General features: G+C 35.4%; 1 long non-coding RNA gene across 2 annotated transcripts in view; it reads right to left on the bottom strand.

Annotated features, from left to right (window-relative positions):
- Positions 1-9273: 9273 nt before the first annotated feature.
- Positions 9274-19106, bottom strand: part of LOC116446050 — a 29028-nt gene continuing 19195 nt past the window's right edge. For both annotated transcript variants that reach the window (XR_004241015.1, XR_004241014.1), the window contains 2 exons: positions 12223-16600; positions 9274-12129 (listed from right to left, as the gene is read on the bottom strand). This is a non-coding gene — a long non-coding RNA (uncharacterized LOC116446050). The remainder of the gene's footprint in view (positions 12130-12222; positions 16601-19106) is intronic.

Here is a 19106-nt window from a genome sequence, read left to right as displayed (position 1 = left end):
GTTCCTTTTATTTTTGCTAATTTCACCATCCTTTCTCTTTTTAAGCACAGCCCTCAGGGTACATGATGTAATGGTCACCATTATAGTACAGAACAGGAAAAAAGGGTATCATGAAATGCAGAATTGAATGGTATTCTTAGAAAAGAAAAATGTATGCCAGATTTTTTCCAAGGGAGCTCTACTCAAAAACAAACAAATATGCAGATACTGTAGAAAGCTTCTTGAATCATCATTAGTGGTTAGAAAAAAAATTGGCAGAAAGAAAGTGGACGGTTTAAAAAAAAAAAAAGCAAGCCAAAATGGAAGGACTAATTCAATGATACCAGATGTAACACATGACTGTGGGGATTGAAGGGTCATGAGTTTGAGTCAAAACTCAACTTCGAGTTAATTGGCTGGCAGTGGGGCTGCACAAATTGCAGAGATAGAGTACTTGTTTCCTAGTGCAGGAGGTCAGCCTTCTTATGCATTTGCACCCTTTGCATGGCATCCAAGAACTAACACTTTTATTTGCTAGAAAAGAGTTTGCTTGCTTGTCATCTTTTTAAGGAGAAGAAAAAGAACTGGCTGAGCATAAAACAGAATGACACATTTAAAAAGATTCAAAAGCTGCTCTGTCTTGAACTACATGTATTTCCTTCTTCGTTTTTTTGTCTCTACAAACAATCCAGAAAACAAATGGTACACAATAGTTTCAGGGAATATTTTAACCCAGTGTTATGAATTCATTGATATGAAAACCATATATAAAATATGTAATCTTAACATATTTTCCCTTTGAAAAGACCAATATAGTTCTTTCCACCTTATCCAAGTTGAAATGTTATTATGCTTAAAAGAGGAAAATAATTGCAGTTACTGACTTTGCTGGGGGAAAAAAATATAATGTTCCTTAAAACATTTAAATGGGCAAGTGGGAAGAAATTTTTTTAAAAAAAAGCTTCTAGCTGTGTGCGTGGAAACTCTGGCTATGTGCCTGAGACATACAGCAAAAAACAACATATGGAACTCACCAGTTCCTAAAATCCCTTTCCACAAAATTCATGCCACTCCTCACCACAATAAAATGACTCACAGAGGGGTGTGTTTTATGCCTCCCAGGCAGAACTCCCTAGTCCACAATTAGTCTATCTATTGAAAGGCCAAAATACCTTATTGTTTTACTTGCTGTATAATTATCTGTTATGATGAACTGTGATTCTAAGGACTATTGTCCCTAGGCTTGGATCTGTGTGTGGAGCAGTTCCCTGGCTGAGACCCAGGAGTGGACCTTCCATTTAGAATCCATGCCTGAGTGATTTCTCCAGTCTCTCCCTGGCTGGCTGAAACAGGGACTGTTTCTGCATGATTTCTTGGGTTGATGAGACGCAATTATGCCTTAAATGAAGTCATTCATGTCTGCCATTTTGTTTGCATATTTTTCAGCGTTCACCTGTTATTAGACCTGTTTTTAAACTGTAAACTAGTTTCAAGTAGACTTTTGTGTCTAATGCGGTTTGGTAATCAGAAAAAAATATATATGTAATGTTTTCTTCACAAATCACTCAAGCAGGAAATCTAATAGAGTGATTTAGAAGTAAAATAGCATTTAAGAATGTCCCAGACATTTCATTTCTGAAGTGATAATGTATAAAGATAATAATCTTGAGATATTAAGTAGGATTTTTAATGTGTATTCTTTAAATAACCTTATCTGGTAGAGAAGATTGCCAAAACAGTTACTTTACACCACTTAAATCTGGTAATGTTGGCAGTGTAAACAAAATACTACTTTAATATTTAGGAATATATTTGTGTGTACAGCAAGGTATTGTGTGCCATTTTTCAGAATTCCTTTAATGTCTTTAAACAGCCAGATTTTCTTTTGCAAAGCATTTACTTCTGATTGCTCTTAAATTATTATAAAAATTCCTTCACTATGTATAGAATCTTCTAAGTAGTTAACAAATAATTTTCTGCTTTCATTCTCAGTGTCTGGTAAAGCTTTTCCACAAAGCAGTTTCCAAGGTGATGTTAGGTACAATGCTGATAAAAGGTAGCCATGCCATGAAAACAAATACTGTAGAAAGAGCTTTGTCAATTTGTATTAAGCTGGATATATTTTATGCTAATTTACCAAATCTTTTGTTGATTTGTCAGGCTTCTGAATGCTTTTATTTTTTTTAATGAAGATGAGTGAATTTTGATAGATGCAATTTATGTCTGAGTATCTCCTCCCAAGAAACAAATTGCTTTGTCACATTTTTCCCAATGGTAAATATAAAAGACAAAAAAATATGTAGTCCTGACAGATCTTTATGTAATTGTAAAGCTTAAAACACAAACCAATTTTCAGATATTTGAATGAATTGTATGTGTAGATCACTGATTAAAACTGTAAATGTGCTTAGAAAAAATTCCTCTTTTCATATTGAATAATCCCTATAGCTAAATATAATGAAATTAAACTGACAATATAATCTTTTTTTTTTTTTTAAGCTTATATAAAACATTGGAAGGAAGTTGTGAGTACTTCTAAGTGCATAATTTATCAGGGTAGAAAAGGGTTTTTTATTGTTGTTGTGGGCTGTTTTTTTAGAAGAGACTTGTACTAAGGTGACCTCTACTGTTTAAAAAAAAGGCTTGCAAAAGCAGCCCTCTCTTAAATCATCCAACAATCCGAAATTGCCAAGACGGACATGGATACTGCTGTGCTTAAAACTATTTATTTAATTCACTGCCGTTTGGATTACTACAAATGATTTTAAGGTTTCTTTCTCATACATTGGAAAGTTCCCCTGCCATTTACTTCCTAGCCATTTGCGTGCAGATTCTGCCTGTACTGGGATCTCTGCCATTAAATTTTCTTCACACTGAAGGGTTTTCTCTGCTCCTGGCGGGGCGAAGTCATGACCCAGAAAAAAATTGATTCATGAATTCTCAGGGTGCAACTAAAGAAGAGAGGAAATATGCCTTGGCTGAGCTCCTACTAGTGACAATTTAAAACCTGTAATTAGTTTGGATTCAAGCTGCAAAAGGAATCTGAATTTAAAATGCATTAATTCAAACTGATATATTAACTTTAACAAAGTAGATCAATTATTATGTAGAATCATTATTACAGTCTGTTTTGCTAACTGTTGGATTCCAGACTTTATTAACTTAGATTTTATTAGAAAATGCAAGTAATTGCTTGCGAACACTTTATCTATGTGATGGTTTTCTTGGTGAAAAAGAACTTTTTATTGGGGTTAGTTAGCTTTAACACCTCAGTTATGGATTCTATTTTTGTAAATTCCCATCATCCACATGCAGCACAATGGTTGAGGCCACTTACCCCCCGCTGATATCAGGACCCCACATCCCCTTTAGCTAACTCCCTGACATTTCTATGAACTACACAGCTGAAATGTTATACAGTAATTAATGTTGATCCTAGCACACACACAGCCTCCAGTACAAATTAGGATAGAAAAGGTTATCATAATATTTTGCTAGACTGTTTGGTAGACTTGAATTGCTCCCTGTGGGGGACAAACAAGAAAAGGTATTTTTAAGGTTTGCATGCTGGAGGAGCATCCAGGTATTTTTTTCAGATAAAGTAGAAACTGTTTTGAACATTTGGTCTGGGAAATGTTAGTCTTGATATTGGCATGTTTTGATACTTGTGTGGTTGCAGTCCCTTAGGAGCAGTTTGCCTGTGGTATGTATTTTCGAAGATGAAACAATGTATGGTGACTAAAACTCTAAACCAAAGCTCTGTTATCTTGTGGAGTTCAAATCCAGGTACAACCAGCAGCTGGATCCTCTCGGACTGTCAGTGGTGTCTGAAAAACACTCAGAGACTAAATAATTTAGATTACACCATTCTGACCTGTATAATTGTTTAAATGAGTAATGCAGCCACTAACTGAAAGAGGTCAACCATCTGTAGAGGAAACATAGAATTTGGTTTCATTTCCAAACAAACTTTTGAAGCGCCATACTGTGGGAGGTAGGGAAAAGTCTGCTGACAGATCAATGGCTTATCTGCTACACCAAGGTTAAAACTTCTATCACTTGTAGAAAGCAATGTTAATAGAAAATGCTCCTGAGAGAGTAGGCTTAGCACAAATAAAACTTGATCCACTCAATATGCCATTAATTGTCTTTTTAAATTTTTTGTGCTTTACGATGAATGTGCTTTAAACACTTGTGATTAATATTGTTGGATTCTCATTACTAAGAAAGACCACAACCTTATTTAAATATTTTTGAAAAATTAGATTCAACATGGAATTGCTGGGTGGTATATGGCCTGTCAGTTTTCCTTTTTTAGGGAAGAAAAAACCCTACAAAAATTGCTGTTACATTAGAAAGTACAATTTCACATCTCTTCTGAATACGTGAAGAGAACAGTTTTCTCATCCAGAAGCAGGCATTTGTGCACGTGTCCTGAATTTTTTTATTTAGCCCATATAAGTGCATAATATTTGCCTTTCGACCTTGAAATGTCTATTTTCATGAATAAAAAAAGAATTTTGCATGCGTAAGGATATTTTTTGAAAATTTAAGTCCCAAGGTACAATTTGCCCCACCAGTTTGTGCACAGCAAACTCAATGTGAAACATTCCCAGTGACTAATGTAATCTCTGTAATTTTGATAGCATATATAGTGGCATCAAAGTTTTTCCCTGTCATTTCCTGTCTTGATTTTTTTTATTTTTTTATTAGAGAATATACTTTATATGCAGGCTGAACCTCACTTAACACTGCACAAGATTGCAACTCGACAAACATATATTATTGAATGATGCCATTCATCACATTCAGAAACAGAAGTGAAGGCCAATTTCATTTAACAGACAGTGTGAGGATTGCTGCAGAATGCACAAATGGTACTTTGTAAATGTTGCACCACTCATTTATTAAGGCTCTCTTAAAAGATAACTGTTCTTTGAAGACACAAGACAGAGTAAAAGATTTCGTACTGAAATTAGAGGAAACATGTTTTTCCCTGAAAACATGCTCAGACTCATATAAGCTCACAGAAACCAATACAAATTGATGAGTTGGAGAAATCCATTATGATTTCTCACCCAGTGGTGAACTTTGTTCTTTTATATGGGGAACAGAGTAAAGTTTGGATTTATCCCAAAGCTATGGTTACCAATCCTCCTGCAAAATTCTTATATAGTAGGAGGCTAGAACAATGTTCTCAAAACCCAATACAATAATGATGAAAAAGGACCATGCCTGTGCCTGAAAAAATATTCAACCTTTTCAGGTTAGGACCGGATTACTCCAACCCAGACTATTCTAGTAGGAAATATTCATCACAGGTCTGAGAATTAATTTGTCCCTTTATTTACTTTATCTCTGAATTCTTTGCAGCTCAGTGCCCTAACCTGAAGAAGTAAGGACTAAATTATGTCCCTCCTAAGACTGCCTTGTCACCAGATGCAGGTTTAAATATAGGAGCCCAGAACCTATATTCTCTAGCTTCTGGTTAAATATGTTAGCCATTGTAACATATCAGAAATATTTTGGCCCCTAGAGATACAGTGAGACAAAACAGAAAGGGATAATTTGAGAGTCAGTGAAGAATGAGAGCATGAGCTGTAAATCTCAGTATTCTGTAGGCACCTATGTCAAGATTTTAGAGAATCTTGACAGGTGTGTCACAAGGAGTGTATCACAAACAGGTCATATGAGGCATTGACTGGGAATAGGTATCTTCCAGAGATGGACATACAACTTGTTCTCGTAAAGCAATGGTGTCTTGTTAATCTTGACAATTCAAACTCAGAACCGTTCTACCAAAATTCAGTCATTCAAGAATTGAAATTGAGTCACTGTCCTATAAATATTACCCCTCAATAATCTATATCTGACATTTCAGAGGAAGGTGAAATTCCAGTCACACACCGATAATTCATTTGTGTGTCCTGCAGTATCACCCAGGCCAGGCATTAGCACAGTATTATCTTAGAAATATTTGAGCCTTTTTTAATAGACCATTTTTCTGAAAAAGTTTTAGAAATGGGTTGTGGTATTTCAGCAATACTTTCTATAAGAAAATTTCCAATAGATATCCTTTTATGCCCATACATAGATCATATTTTTTAAAGTTTAAAATTTTGAATGTAAAAGCATAAAATATTGCTTTATTGGCACAAATATATTATTTTTGCTACCATAAATATTCTGTATTACAACACATTCAAAATTATGTAAATAATCAGATTCTGCTAATTACATTATCTTAAGTTAGAGTCAGTTGAGATAGTTGGATTTTAAATAGTGTGACTGAAAAAAAAAATCTATTATTGAATAGAAAGCTTTTGTAGGTAAGCAGGAATAGTCATCTGTATAAAAGATAAAATAGGGGCTAAGCGCTTCAGGGAATTTGTAAAATTGCTGCCACACACTCTGAGCACTTGACAGCTTGAACCACCCAAGCAAATGAGGTCTAAGGAATGGATATCCAGCAAGTATAAAAAGGCAGCATGATCTTCAAAATGGGCCATGTGAGGGAAGCAAGCAGCGACAGGTAATGACGTTCAAGCAACAGATCTTCACTGCCTGTTCTTCATTCTTTCCTAAATTACCGTGTTTCAATAGAGTAGACAGATAGATTCATAGAGGTACAAATTAGGATTGAAATTTACAGTCCTCATAATGACATCTGTGAACATGAAGTTCTTAAAGAGTTCCAAATATGGCATTTAAATTTGGTGATTTGGTCTTTGCCAAAAGCAAGTAGATAGATGGTAAATAAATGGTAGATTTTATGGTAAAGGGTTTTTTGTGGGGTTTTGTTTGTTTTTCTAGGTAATGGTGAACATAAAAATGATACTAATGCTTTATCTGGTAACTAGTAGCCACAAATTAGATTCACCAAATTCGCTCTTAGAATATGAATATATTTTCTGATCTAGGTAAGGGGATCTGCTGTAAGTTCCAAACAGAAAGCAGACTATTTAAAAAAATACATGCATCTTTTAGTTCTAGTAGCAGAAGTACATGAGCAGAAAACAAAGTTTGTTCTATTTTGTGGTACATTAATCTCTGCTAGTTTACACAGTTTCTGCCAGTTCTTGAATATGTGCATTCCTAAACTAAGGTTTATGAACATCATGAGGAACACATGCAGTGCAGCTGATGTTTGTCATTATCTGTTTTATACATCATCAAAATCATGATGTAGGAGTGTCATGTTATGGTACTATACTGCCACATTTAAAAGATGGATATTTTAAAAGATGGATCTTTTAGGATCCTTTAAAATATTTTAATAGATTTCCTAAATGTTAATTGATAAGCCAGTTTTCCACATCCTGTTTAGATGGAAAATCTCAGGATATTGATGTGACATGATAAGCTCAGTTTCACATACCACCTACTAGAACTGCTTTTCATTCCTATAAGCTTACCTGTCAGGTCCCATTAGAGGAGATGCAGGTTGATAATTCAGGGTATTCACCAGTGTAGTACCCACTTCATGGTTAGTTAGGGCATTGGCCATCTATTTTGTATTTTGAAAAGATAACTTTCTTTTAAAATGATGTGCAGAAATGCAAATTAAAATAGACTCATATAGTTGTGATGACACTTTTTCCATTTGTTACAGTCTTCGCAATATTTTGTATTTTTCTTCAAGCATAATTTTGGACACATTTAAATATAAGAGACACTAAACTGTCATTTAAAAAAAAGTGTTTTGGTGAAGTGCTGGAAGGCCTAAAAGACTCAGGCGAGAGTAGGCAAATGAAAGGAACCAAAACTTTCTAGTTTCACACAAAATATTTTTATATTATTTTAATTTAATGTAATCATAGTACTGGATTATTGACAGTGTGTACTAAGGGTACAAAGTCCTGGAAAATGAAGATTGCACAATCTGCTGCATAGCTCATATTGATAAGACACCATTTATTTTTACAGTGTTTTATTCTGTAAAGATAAAAATGAGTAATGATCTGGAGATTCTATAAGAGAATACAATTTCTTTAAAATCAATACAACATGAAAAAGAGATAAAATTTAATTTCTAATGGGAAGAAATGCTGGTTTATAATTGCAGTATACATTTGTATTTACTGCAGACAACATGCCTTCTCCTTTAAAGTATTTTAAGAACTGTTTAAGCCTCTTTTAAGTTACCAAACCTGGGACCTCTTGTACAAATCTGTGCCATCACATCAGCATGTAAGTGCACTCTGCATAAAAAAGGATGGGGATTGATTTAGGCCGCACTACGGAGCCAACCCCAGGCTGAGAGTAGCTTTATTCTCTGCTTGTTTTCTCAGCTTTTTATTCATTTGCAATGAGGGAGTGTGGTGCTTTTTTGAAAATGACTCTCTTGATGAGGCCTCTGATTGTAAAGTACTTTCAAACTGGGAACTTCACCACCTTTGTTGCTGAGTGGATAACTTTTCCATTAAAAAATATGAACCTGCTTTCCACCAGTCCCTTTCCTCCTTTTCATTATTGTTCATGTGCATCGAAAGTGACTTTCCATAGCAGACCACTTACAGGAAGCTAGCAAAAAAGATACCTGTGTTCCAGTGCAATTGCACGATAGCAACCAATATTTTCATAGCCAGATGGTACTAATAGCAGTTCTCTAAATGCAACTTGAGGATTTATCTAATCCACTTTATCTCTGCAGATCTCCTATAGGCTTCCCATCCTAATTTCACCTCCTTACAGTACCTGCACACCTAGCATGGAGATAGGAAACAATTCAATGAATTTTAGTTACAAAAGTAACTGATTTAATGACAGACTTCTAGTGAGAATTTGTCCCTGGAGATGCTATCATTTCTGCAGACTATTCCTCACTACCCACCCTACTTCCGCTCTTTGGATGTTTCTGCCTAGACCGAGCCCACATTGCCTTACTCTCTTGCTCTCTCTCAGAAATCTCTGCTTCCTTCCTCATGAAAATTGGATGTTTTTTTCTCATCATGATTTGGAATTTACCTCTTCTATACACTAACTGTTCTTCCTACTATTCTATGGCTGTAGCTGTCAGATCTTCAAATCAATGGTAATTTACCAGTGAAAAAAGAGATAGATACTTAACATTTTAGCAAAAGTTTGGGCAATATTTAGCACTTGAGTGTTAAAAGAAGTGAGAATTCAAATTGTCAGCACTTAGCACTTTCATTCATATTCACTAATCTCAGGAAATTATGTCCTGAGAAACCGGCACATACTTAAAATTAAAACAGGCTGTTTAAAAAGGAGTCTGCATGGCATCATATTTGTCAGTATTCAAAGTAGAGATGATTATTTTTCTTGTCTTTATTAGATTGGTAGCTGCATCTCTTAATAATTTATTGCCTCTTTGTTTGCGACATCCCAGGACAAAATCTCTCACAACCCATTATTGGAAGACATTACCAAACTCTGTCAAATTTGGATGTCAGATTATGTTATACATTATAAATTACAGCAGCAGATGTTCTTTTAAAAAGTTGTGGTTTCTTTAAATGATCTAGCTGATGCAACTCTTTGAGTCACTGTGGTGAGAGACAAAATTGATGACAGGCTGATTTAATGGTGCACTTTTTAACCAACAGTTTGAAGAGATTAGGAGGTTGTCAGAAAGATATCAAGAGAGGTAAAAGGATTAATTTCAAAAGTAGTTTTAAATTAAAAAATAAAGAGTTTATTTGAAAACTCTTTTATAGGTGGGAGTACCTCTATGGAAAATGGGCCATGAAGAAAATTTTTCATTTAGTATTTTCTTTTCTTTTTTTTCTTAGGCAGATGATTTCTGGATGCTCAGTACCCTGCTAATTTTCATGGAAAAATGTAATGTGAACATTTCTTGGCAAACACATTAATCTGTTAGTTTTCTTAAATATTTCTTCATCCCTGGAATGTTTAAGCCTTAACAACAATAAAAGATATCAATCAAGTCAATAGACAGGAATGTGTTTGGTTTGACAGCTAAATATTTTAAATAAAACGTGTAATTGTCATTAAAGAAATAGAAATGAAGATAGAAAATTACAATTAAAATATTTTCTTTTTAAATCTGTTACAAAGTAAATTAATGTGCAGGAAATGTTAATTAAAATGTGTTTATAATTTTGAAAGAATTCATCAGAAAATGCTGGCATGGAAGATGGGATATAGAAAGATTGATAACCTGTGATGCAAGACAGTGAAGTTTCCAATGTTATAAACAAGCCCGTGCCTTAAAAATAATATCTGCAGGTCCACTGTTATTTTTTGGAAGGAGAAGGGCTATTCAAGCATACAAAAAAAGAGGACTGGGAACTCCCAGAGAATTTTACTCCTGGAGTTTCCATGCAGTGGCTTAAATTGTATGAGTCATTGTCCCAGGTACTACTCCCAGAAATAAAGTTGTTCAATTCTTTTCCATTAAAAGAACTATTTTTTCAGCATGTTGTAGCTTAGCCAAAATTTAGCAAACTTACCTGAACCCTACCCAGACTTCTATCTGAAATTTGACATTTCAGTATTTTGCTTAAAGCTAATTATATTAAATTATTTGTGTGTGCATATATGCATCTGCATATATATTTAAAAAAAAAAAAAAAGAAGTAAAACAGAGCTGCTGTTTCTAAAGTAAGTAGATGGAAAATAACCACCACAAGCCAAACACACCCGCACAGAATTTGGTTCATGTTAAAAAATTACTGAATCACTGTAGTTCATTTGTTCAGATGCTCTAGTACATAGCACCTCATGTACATTTAAAGTACATATTGAAATTTGTTTAAAACTCACGCTGCTTCACTGACTGGGAAAAAAATCTGAGTTCACACGTAATCAGAGTTCTCCTCTCTGGGCAGTCCATCTCCAACCTGAGAACAGAACCTGGCCTTCCAGATCTCTACGTATCCCTTTTGGTTGGCAGGCAATGTGGGCAGAGGTGGGTATGGCCTGACCAATGTAAGCATTTGCTCAAAATATGCAAAAAATATAGCCCAAAAACAGAGGAAGTAGCAGAAGCTCAAGCAACACATTTACGGATGGGAACAGGATCCATATGATGATATCAGGTAATTGCAGAGGCAGGGCTGAAGGGAGAATTGGATTGGGCATGACCAGGAAAAAGTGAGAAGGAAGAAAGGAATGAGACAAAGGCAGAGTCAATTGATCATTATGTTCTACAGTTAGGGTTAAAAACAGATGTCCTGAGAGCTTCTCTCTACTGCAGTTAAAAAGTAGTTATGATGTTAACCATTTCATACATGGACCAGGGTTGGTTCACATAAAGAGTAGTTACTGTGTTGATGTTTGATACCAGAAATTCCATAGATTCAGAAGTCTTCTTCGTGACAGGGAAGTCCTTTTCTTTTTTAAGTTAGAAACTGAGACATGAGATATTTGCTTTCTCAGTTAATGAATCAAAACAACTAAAGATATTCTATTTCCTAAATGTTGCAATTAATAGTTTGATATAAATGCATAGTGATGCAGCCATTCACCAGATGATCCTATCCATTTTCCTCCAGAGTAGCCATATCTTTTTCAGTGAAACCAATAATTGCTTTATACCCAGGTTGTCACTTACAGAGCAGGGATAATAACACCATCTATCTTCACAGAACTTTGTGGAGATAAATTAATTAACTTTTTAATAGCATTCAGATGCTGCAGTAAGTGTATCAAAATACAGGAGAAATTTGTGGTGAAAAAAAGGAGATCACCCTTTGAATAACTAGTCAAATACTGAATAAATAATCATTCATCAAAAGAGGCAGAGGGTGTACAAAAATAGAAAGGCTCAAGCAAAGAAGCATAATCATGATACATGCATAAAGGGGCCAAAGTAAGAGTGCTGAGACTATTACCGTTTTAGCATTACAACAGTTTTATTTTCTTTTTATAACCTCTTTTTAAAACCTCAAGGCTATTATTCTATATGTCTGTCTCTGTATGAAGAACAAATAGGACCCACTATAGTAGAATACATGTTTTGGAATCTTCCTTTTATATATGTTTACATCATATTCCTGTGAGTTCAGAACACAGTTCCTGTGTTTCTTTGATTTTACTTGTTTAAAGTTTCATGTGAATATTCTATAAAGTACAAAAATTACTCTGGTCTTCCTTTTCCAGCTTTCATGTAATCCATCACATTACTTATTTTGTCCCTGTTTTAAAGGAGTGAAAACAAGTAACCTGTAAAAGAAAATAAGAGAGTTGAAAGGTAAAGTACTAATACCAAGTAAGGAACAGCCGTATAGGAATTGTGAAGTATTCCCTGTGCATTACCTGGGAAGTGACGTAATGCCTTGTGTTCCAGTCCATGCATGCATGTAGCACATTTAACAGCAAAGGAAAAGGGAGAATGAGACATAGACTCATTTACCTATATGCCATTGCCCTATGCTTAAACACAAAAGATAGTAAAGTGCACCATTAAGTATGTTTGAAGTGATGCAGCTGTAAGCAGAGCAGTGCTCTTTCTAATAATATATCTGTATTCTTAAAATGATCATCTTCAGCCTACTCCTACTGCCATGCAACATCTACAGCAACTGTTTGAAGTTTTCATTAATGCAGAATTTAACAAACTTATTTGCTATAAATTCTACTGTTCTTTATTTTTGCTTGCATAATGCAACCTCTTTTGCATCCTGCCACAATTTCTCACAAAGACAATGTAAATGACTGCAATGTGAAAGCAAGCATAATCTTTTAGTTCACTAACCAATAGATTATTTGGATTTCAACCTTACTTAATCGCATTCAGATTACCACAGAATGGAGTCATAAATAAGGCTTTCAAATATTTTGGCAGAACACATGCTGTCCCATCCATTATGCCTCCCAGAGCGCTCCTGTATGGCTGTCCCCTATCCTATGCTGATAACCACACCAAAGCAGGGGTTGTGCTGCCTCCAGAAACACACTCAGAATCATGAGTTGGCCCAGGGCCCCTCAGCCTGTGCTGTGCCATCACCCCACCACCACCGACACTACTATCGTTACCACTTACTGTTCTTGATATTTCCATACCACCTGACTTCACATACTGCTCAGTATTTTTTAGCACTCATCATCCAAATGCTGTAAAACCCACCATCCAAGTGCTTCAAAATATATATGCAATATACATATATATATACCCCCACACTACCCACAAAGGAGTAGCAGAGCTGTAGACAAGCAAAACTGAGACAGCCAAGACAGAATGACTGAGCGGAAGGCTGGGATGCAGAGTAAGAATCCAGAACATTCTTTTTGAATGCAGAGATCAGACATAGCCAGAGGTGAATCCTTGGCCAGAACAGTCTGTAGTAAAAGTGTTCTTTCTCCTGTACTTGCTAGAAATCTGTCCAGTATCACTGAATAGGATTGAAACCTTCATTTCATGCCTGGTAATAAGACTTACAAGTATCTCCAACTGATTCACTGAAGTTTCAAGTACCGTAGGTAGTCCTAAAACAATAGGCTTGTTATAAAACTCAGATATTTAAAATACTATCAGCAGTGACTCTGAAGACTGTTTGGGCTATAATTCAGTCAGACTGTTCTGCTGAATATTTTTCATGGAAATTTAATGTACTGTGTCCACTATGTGAGGTTGTTTCGTCTAAGCTCTAATGGACACAAAATATAATGTGATAAATTTGTCCAGAATAGCTGGTATACTAGTACCTTTTGGAGTTTAGAGGCACAAAGGGGTCAAGTGTGTACATGTCTGTAAGACCTAATACTTTAGACCAATCACAAAAACTCAGGACCTGCAGCTCAAGGAATCTGCACTTCAATTGAAACTGCCTACTCAGGGTTTTGGCTACAACATCTATGGCAACTGTCAGCTTCTAGGAGTAGTACATCACTGTTTCACAGGTGATACACATTTATTTGATTAGGACTTTAGCAAATGTATCCCAGAATAAAAAGAAAATATTAATAAAAAATATTTGCCTTCTTAATACTGCAGTGCTGTTTAAAGGATAACATAAACTACTTTTTTTTTTTAATGGTGTATGACTGGTATGTAGTGTTCCTTAAAACTTCCCCCAATTCAGGTATAGACACCTTTTTCATTCTTTTAAAAATTTAGTTGGGGATAGGAGGGTTGGAGGATTTTAATTTGTTTGTTATTCTCAGAATAAGAGCAAGAGAGAGAAAAAAGAAACTTGTGTAGTTGTCTAATCATGCTCAGTTCAAACTTTTTCATAGAATTTTCGGTACTCTCATATTAAGCTAAATTCTTATGTAATTAACAAATATGACATGGTTTAACTCCTGAGAAGTCAGTAAGCATGGTGGGTTAACTCTGAAATCTTAGTAGCTACACATCTATATTTCGAGTGACCCTCGTTGTCCCTGTTCCACCTCTCTGCTGGAAGTGTTATCCCATAATCAACATGCAAAGCAATAAGAGTAGTTGATATTAACTGGGGATCTGTTTCTGGGATCACAGACCCACTTGTGAAAAACTGCTGTGGGAAAAACCAAGGATATCAAGTGCAAGAGGACAAGAAATAAGAATCTGACCAGATTCCATATCCAAAGCAAGGACTTTGTCTTGACCATCTTCCTAGCTGAGAAATCAGTTTCAGGGAGTCAGCAACATCGGTTTTCTAAGTCTACAGTAAAACAGGATGCTACAGCATGTTTTCTGTTCAGAAACAGTAAGTCTGCTTCAATCGGGTTTTAAATGTCTTCCTAGTCCTGACATAATCCTAGCTGCAGGCTTTGTTGAACCAACTGGTGTTTATTTTGAAACTGACATCTTAATTCCCATAATCTGACTGCACGTTGTAGGTCATTATCTCACCAGCAATGTGCTGACCACTATACAAAAAGGTGGAAAGAGTAAAGAACCTTCAAATGATATGTTAAAAGTCGTACAATTTTGTTTGAATTACTGTGAAAGTTGTATTCATGTTTCTGTTTTCAGCTCCACTCATCAGTTGTTTGTAACTATGCTAGAAAAGATTCTCTCCTGGCTGGAGCCCAGCAGATTGGTGCTCAGCTTGAGAGGAACAGTATTATTTAACTTTGAAAATATTTATTGATTCATGTTTTAATTAGCAGTAAAAAGCAATTTGTTTATTTTCAGAACACTTTCCCCCTCACATTTAAGGGCAAATTCTACTCGTTTTGTGTTTCACTTGCATAAAGGTGACATTTTCATAGATGCTTGCTTGGCACAAGGCAGAATCATGTACTTGGTATCCTGCCCTTGCTTTTTGAAAGATCCAGAATTGGCAGCTATGGTTATGCGTAGGGGGTTTTTGCTCTCTCTATAATTTGCTACCCAGATCAAATATGGAAATTTTTAACCCATATTTTGTGGCTTTATTGCATTTATGCGTTTGTAGGTGTTTTTCCTGTAATATGCTTTGTTCTGACATTTAAACACAGAACAGATATGTTTGAAATGCTTATGCTTAAAATACTATTCATCATGTTTCTAAGTTTGTACAGTGCATTCCAATGAATAGTTAACATTTTGGGTCCCAAAATAATCTCTACAAAGCACCATTTAATGTAGAAGCCAGGAAAAATGGTGGCAAGTAAATTCAGGTTTAAATGATACTGTATTATTATCCAAAATCATGCATTTCATCTATCTCAGCAGCATTCAGATGAGGAACTTTTAACAATGTCACTAATGTTACTGGTACTTGCAATGAATATAAAGTACTGATAGAAAGTATTAATTATTATCATTGCAGGCTTGAAAGTTGAAGCAGTGTTATTTTATATGACAAATGCTTTGAGCATCCAACATTGCTTCTGAAACATTAGAACTGGGCAAAATACTCGTGAAAAAGGTATCATTTATTTGTTTTCAACAACAGAAAAATAAAAAAAATCTATTTTCTAATCTGTAATTGATTCAGAACAAAATAATGACATTTTCAAAATAGTGAACTTTCATTATTCATTATTTAGTTATTTTCAGAAACTCGAGAAATATGTCCTTTAATACCCCTATTTTCACTCAAGAGTACTTTAAAACCCTGATGAACTATATGGACACTGGGAGATGGTAGGTTTTTTCCACATTAGAGTCATTCTTACCAGAAAAATATTTTTAACCATTCTTTATGCATTGGAAAAGAGACGTTCAGACAAGTGAAGGCATATGCTTTGTATAGCACAAGTACAGGTACTCTGATCTTTTGTGTTGTGTTGTTGCAGTGCACAGCTGACTATCTTGTTTCTTTGCTGATTGTTTCCAGTGTAGAGGACATGAAAGAGAAGCTAATAGGCATGCCCACTGTCCAAACCACAATGTGCTGCATTAATTCATTGGTGGCTATTGAAGTGCACGTACCAGGATGTGAAATGCCAAGCTCTGTTTCACTGACCAGCTCCCCTGATGGGGTGGCAATCTCTAGCAGAGAAACACAGCAGCTAGCTAGGGGCAATAAGGTTTCTTCCTTCCTCCACTGCTATGAAAAAGAATACAGGTGACAACACAAGGCTCGCTGGACAGCTGTTTACAGAGCAGATGTTAGGTGAGTTGAATGCCACACTCAGAGCGACTGCAAAGAAGTTCCAGCAACCATGGGTGCATTTTTGAGAACCTTCTGCTCATAAATGCCCATTTACAGGAGAAGATAGTCTCAGCAACAACGATGTCAGAATGTCTGATATATCTTCTCAATCATCACTGTGACTTCTGCAAGAGAATACAGAACAAAAACCTAAGTGCCTGATGACAATCTTCAGAGGTCCTATACTCATAAACAGTGGTCTAATTTTCAGTAATATCTGTTATCTCATGCAGTTAGTTACAGGTTTTTAGTGCTTTGCTGAAAAAAGTTTGTGAGTTTGAATTAATTTATGGATATATCACTCTCATTTTGACCCACTGGGTGAGAATCCCTGTGAAACAAATCAGTGCACTCAAAATTCTTTAGATTAATTTTATATTCTTTTTCCATAGGCAGAGGGGAAAAAAGGAAAAAATATTGTTATTTTCCTTATTTTGAAGGACAATAACTCCTCTTAAGGCTTTCACTTGCTCATCTCCCCACTTCAACCTCAGATATTTCTAACATTCTGCTGCTACCTTTGTCTAGCAGAGAGGTTCCAAAGCTGCCATTCAAAGTGTTTCTCTCCCCACAGATGGGAGCAGATCTATTATCCATAGCATCATCAGTCTTTGTCAGCCAATCTGTCAGCTATGAAGTCATAAATTACAGCATCCAAAAATTCTTTCTGTTCATGCTTCTTCACTATTATTTAAAAAAATATTTTAAAAATATTTATTTCAGTCAATATAAATAAAAATCTGCATTTAACACTTCTTACAGTAAGATTCCTCTTATTCCACCATAAATCTCTAATGGTGGTGATGGAATGGCATAATCTTGGGGATTAGAGCATGTCTGACTAGAAACAAATGCCGTGAGTTACAGTTTACAGTTTCCTCTAAGTGAAGAGTTTAGATGAGAAAAAGGGTTATTTTGTGTCTGAACATTGTATGTTTTAGTCATGCTGTGTAATTCCATGCAGTTGCACATCTACTAAACACAAAAAGAACAAACAATTTTCACCTACAGGCCTATACAGGCTCTGTCTCCATTAGTGCCAGAGCTTGTATTCAGTTCTGCTGCCATTCCTGTAAAGGAGCTTCAGAATCACTGTGTCCATCACAATGCCACCACACAGACAAGCAATATATATGTACAAGTTTCTCAAGCCCTCAAAGCTGGCTAAGCAGCTTGCCTGCACTGCCAGCAGGGTGTTCTTGATATTCACACATGTTCCTGAACTGTTTGGGCCATCTCTCTGTACTTCATCTCTCTACACTAATCAAGGCAATCTCTATTAATCCCTTCAGATAAGATCCACCTCCAATCATTCCAGTAGTTCTCTTCAGCAGCTTCAGAATGATCTTATCTCCAGTGACTATGGATGACCACAGCTACACACAGTAGTAAAATGATCCTGTCAGTTTCTTGTGCAAGGGCATTCGCAGGTACATGGCTTTTCTGGAAATACTTGATTAATCCAAAGTTGGTAAAGGAGAGGATTGTCTTTGCTTTTTCATCTATCTTTTGGCAATGAACATGAGTCAATTAAATATAAGAAGTGCTTCTCTTCCTCTATGTTTTCCAGATAATGATTTATCATATATGTTTCATTACATGTCTCTAGTTTCACTCCTTAGTATCTTGATGCTGTCCCATGGAACATTTGGATTATGAATACCTCCCTCTTTTGTCATCAGAAAATTTCAAAACAATTTTTTTTTTTTTTGGTCAGTGTTATTAATGAAAATGTTAAGTAGCACCAGATCCTGCTCAAGTCCCAGGAAAAACTGGAAATCTCTTAGCTTAACCATTTGTTTTCAGACCAAGTAATTCTTATCTCTCTTTTAGTAATCATACATCACTTTTATTCATGATCCTCTTATGTCTGTCCAGTTAAATTAATCACTATTTAAGATATCCTCAGATTGTTTATATAATCTGCTACATTTCCACATGAAAATGAGTGTGATGATTAGTTTGTTGAAATGCAGTGGCTTGAAGAAATTCTGCACTGTCCTTGTGTCTCACCAACCTTGTTTACTCAAGTCCTAGAAGTCATTGGTTCTTTGTTTTCTTTCCTCTACCTTCTCTTTTTCCATTGTCTTCCGTGTAATTCTCATTAGATCTCTCACATTATTCCAGAGAGTTAAATTCTATCTTCTCAGTCTCTTCTTCCTGATTGTAGTCACATTTCTTTTCCATTGCAAACTCTAGATGATGTCTTTTCTTTCTGAACACAGTAGCCTGGTTAAAAGCTTTTTATATCACAGAGAAACAAATTATTCACCAAGTTTCTCCTCTGACATTGATGATACCTGAATTTTGTTCATGAAGCAATATACCTGAAGACTGCATGTGTTCAAGGTCCTTTAGGAGCATGATTAGCTCCTTGTGGCACAAGTATTCTAGGGCTATGATAACTTTATAAAATTTAGGTCATTTATAAAGAATCATAAATGTTATAAAAATTCTTTAAAAATATTTTCCTGGTTATTTCTTAAGTCAGCAAATCTTTGGCCTCTTGGATATATACAATGAAGAAGGAAAAAATGCAAATTGACAATTGTCTGCATATATTTATACAGAGGCAATGCTCCCATGCATGGGCATATATATATGCACATACATATACATATGAATATAGAT

This window comes from Corvus moneduloides, chromosome 6 (genome assembly GCF_009650955.1).
Source record: "Corvus moneduloides isolate bCorMon1 chromosome 6, bCorMon1.pri, whole genome shotgun sequence".
Taxonomy (NCBI): domain Eukaryota; kingdom Metazoa; phylum Chordata; class Aves; order Passeriformes; family Corvidae; genus Corvus; species Corvus moneduloides.
The sequence above is the reverse complement of the archived record's forward strand: the minus strand, read 5'-3'. Positions and strand labels throughout refer to the sequence as shown.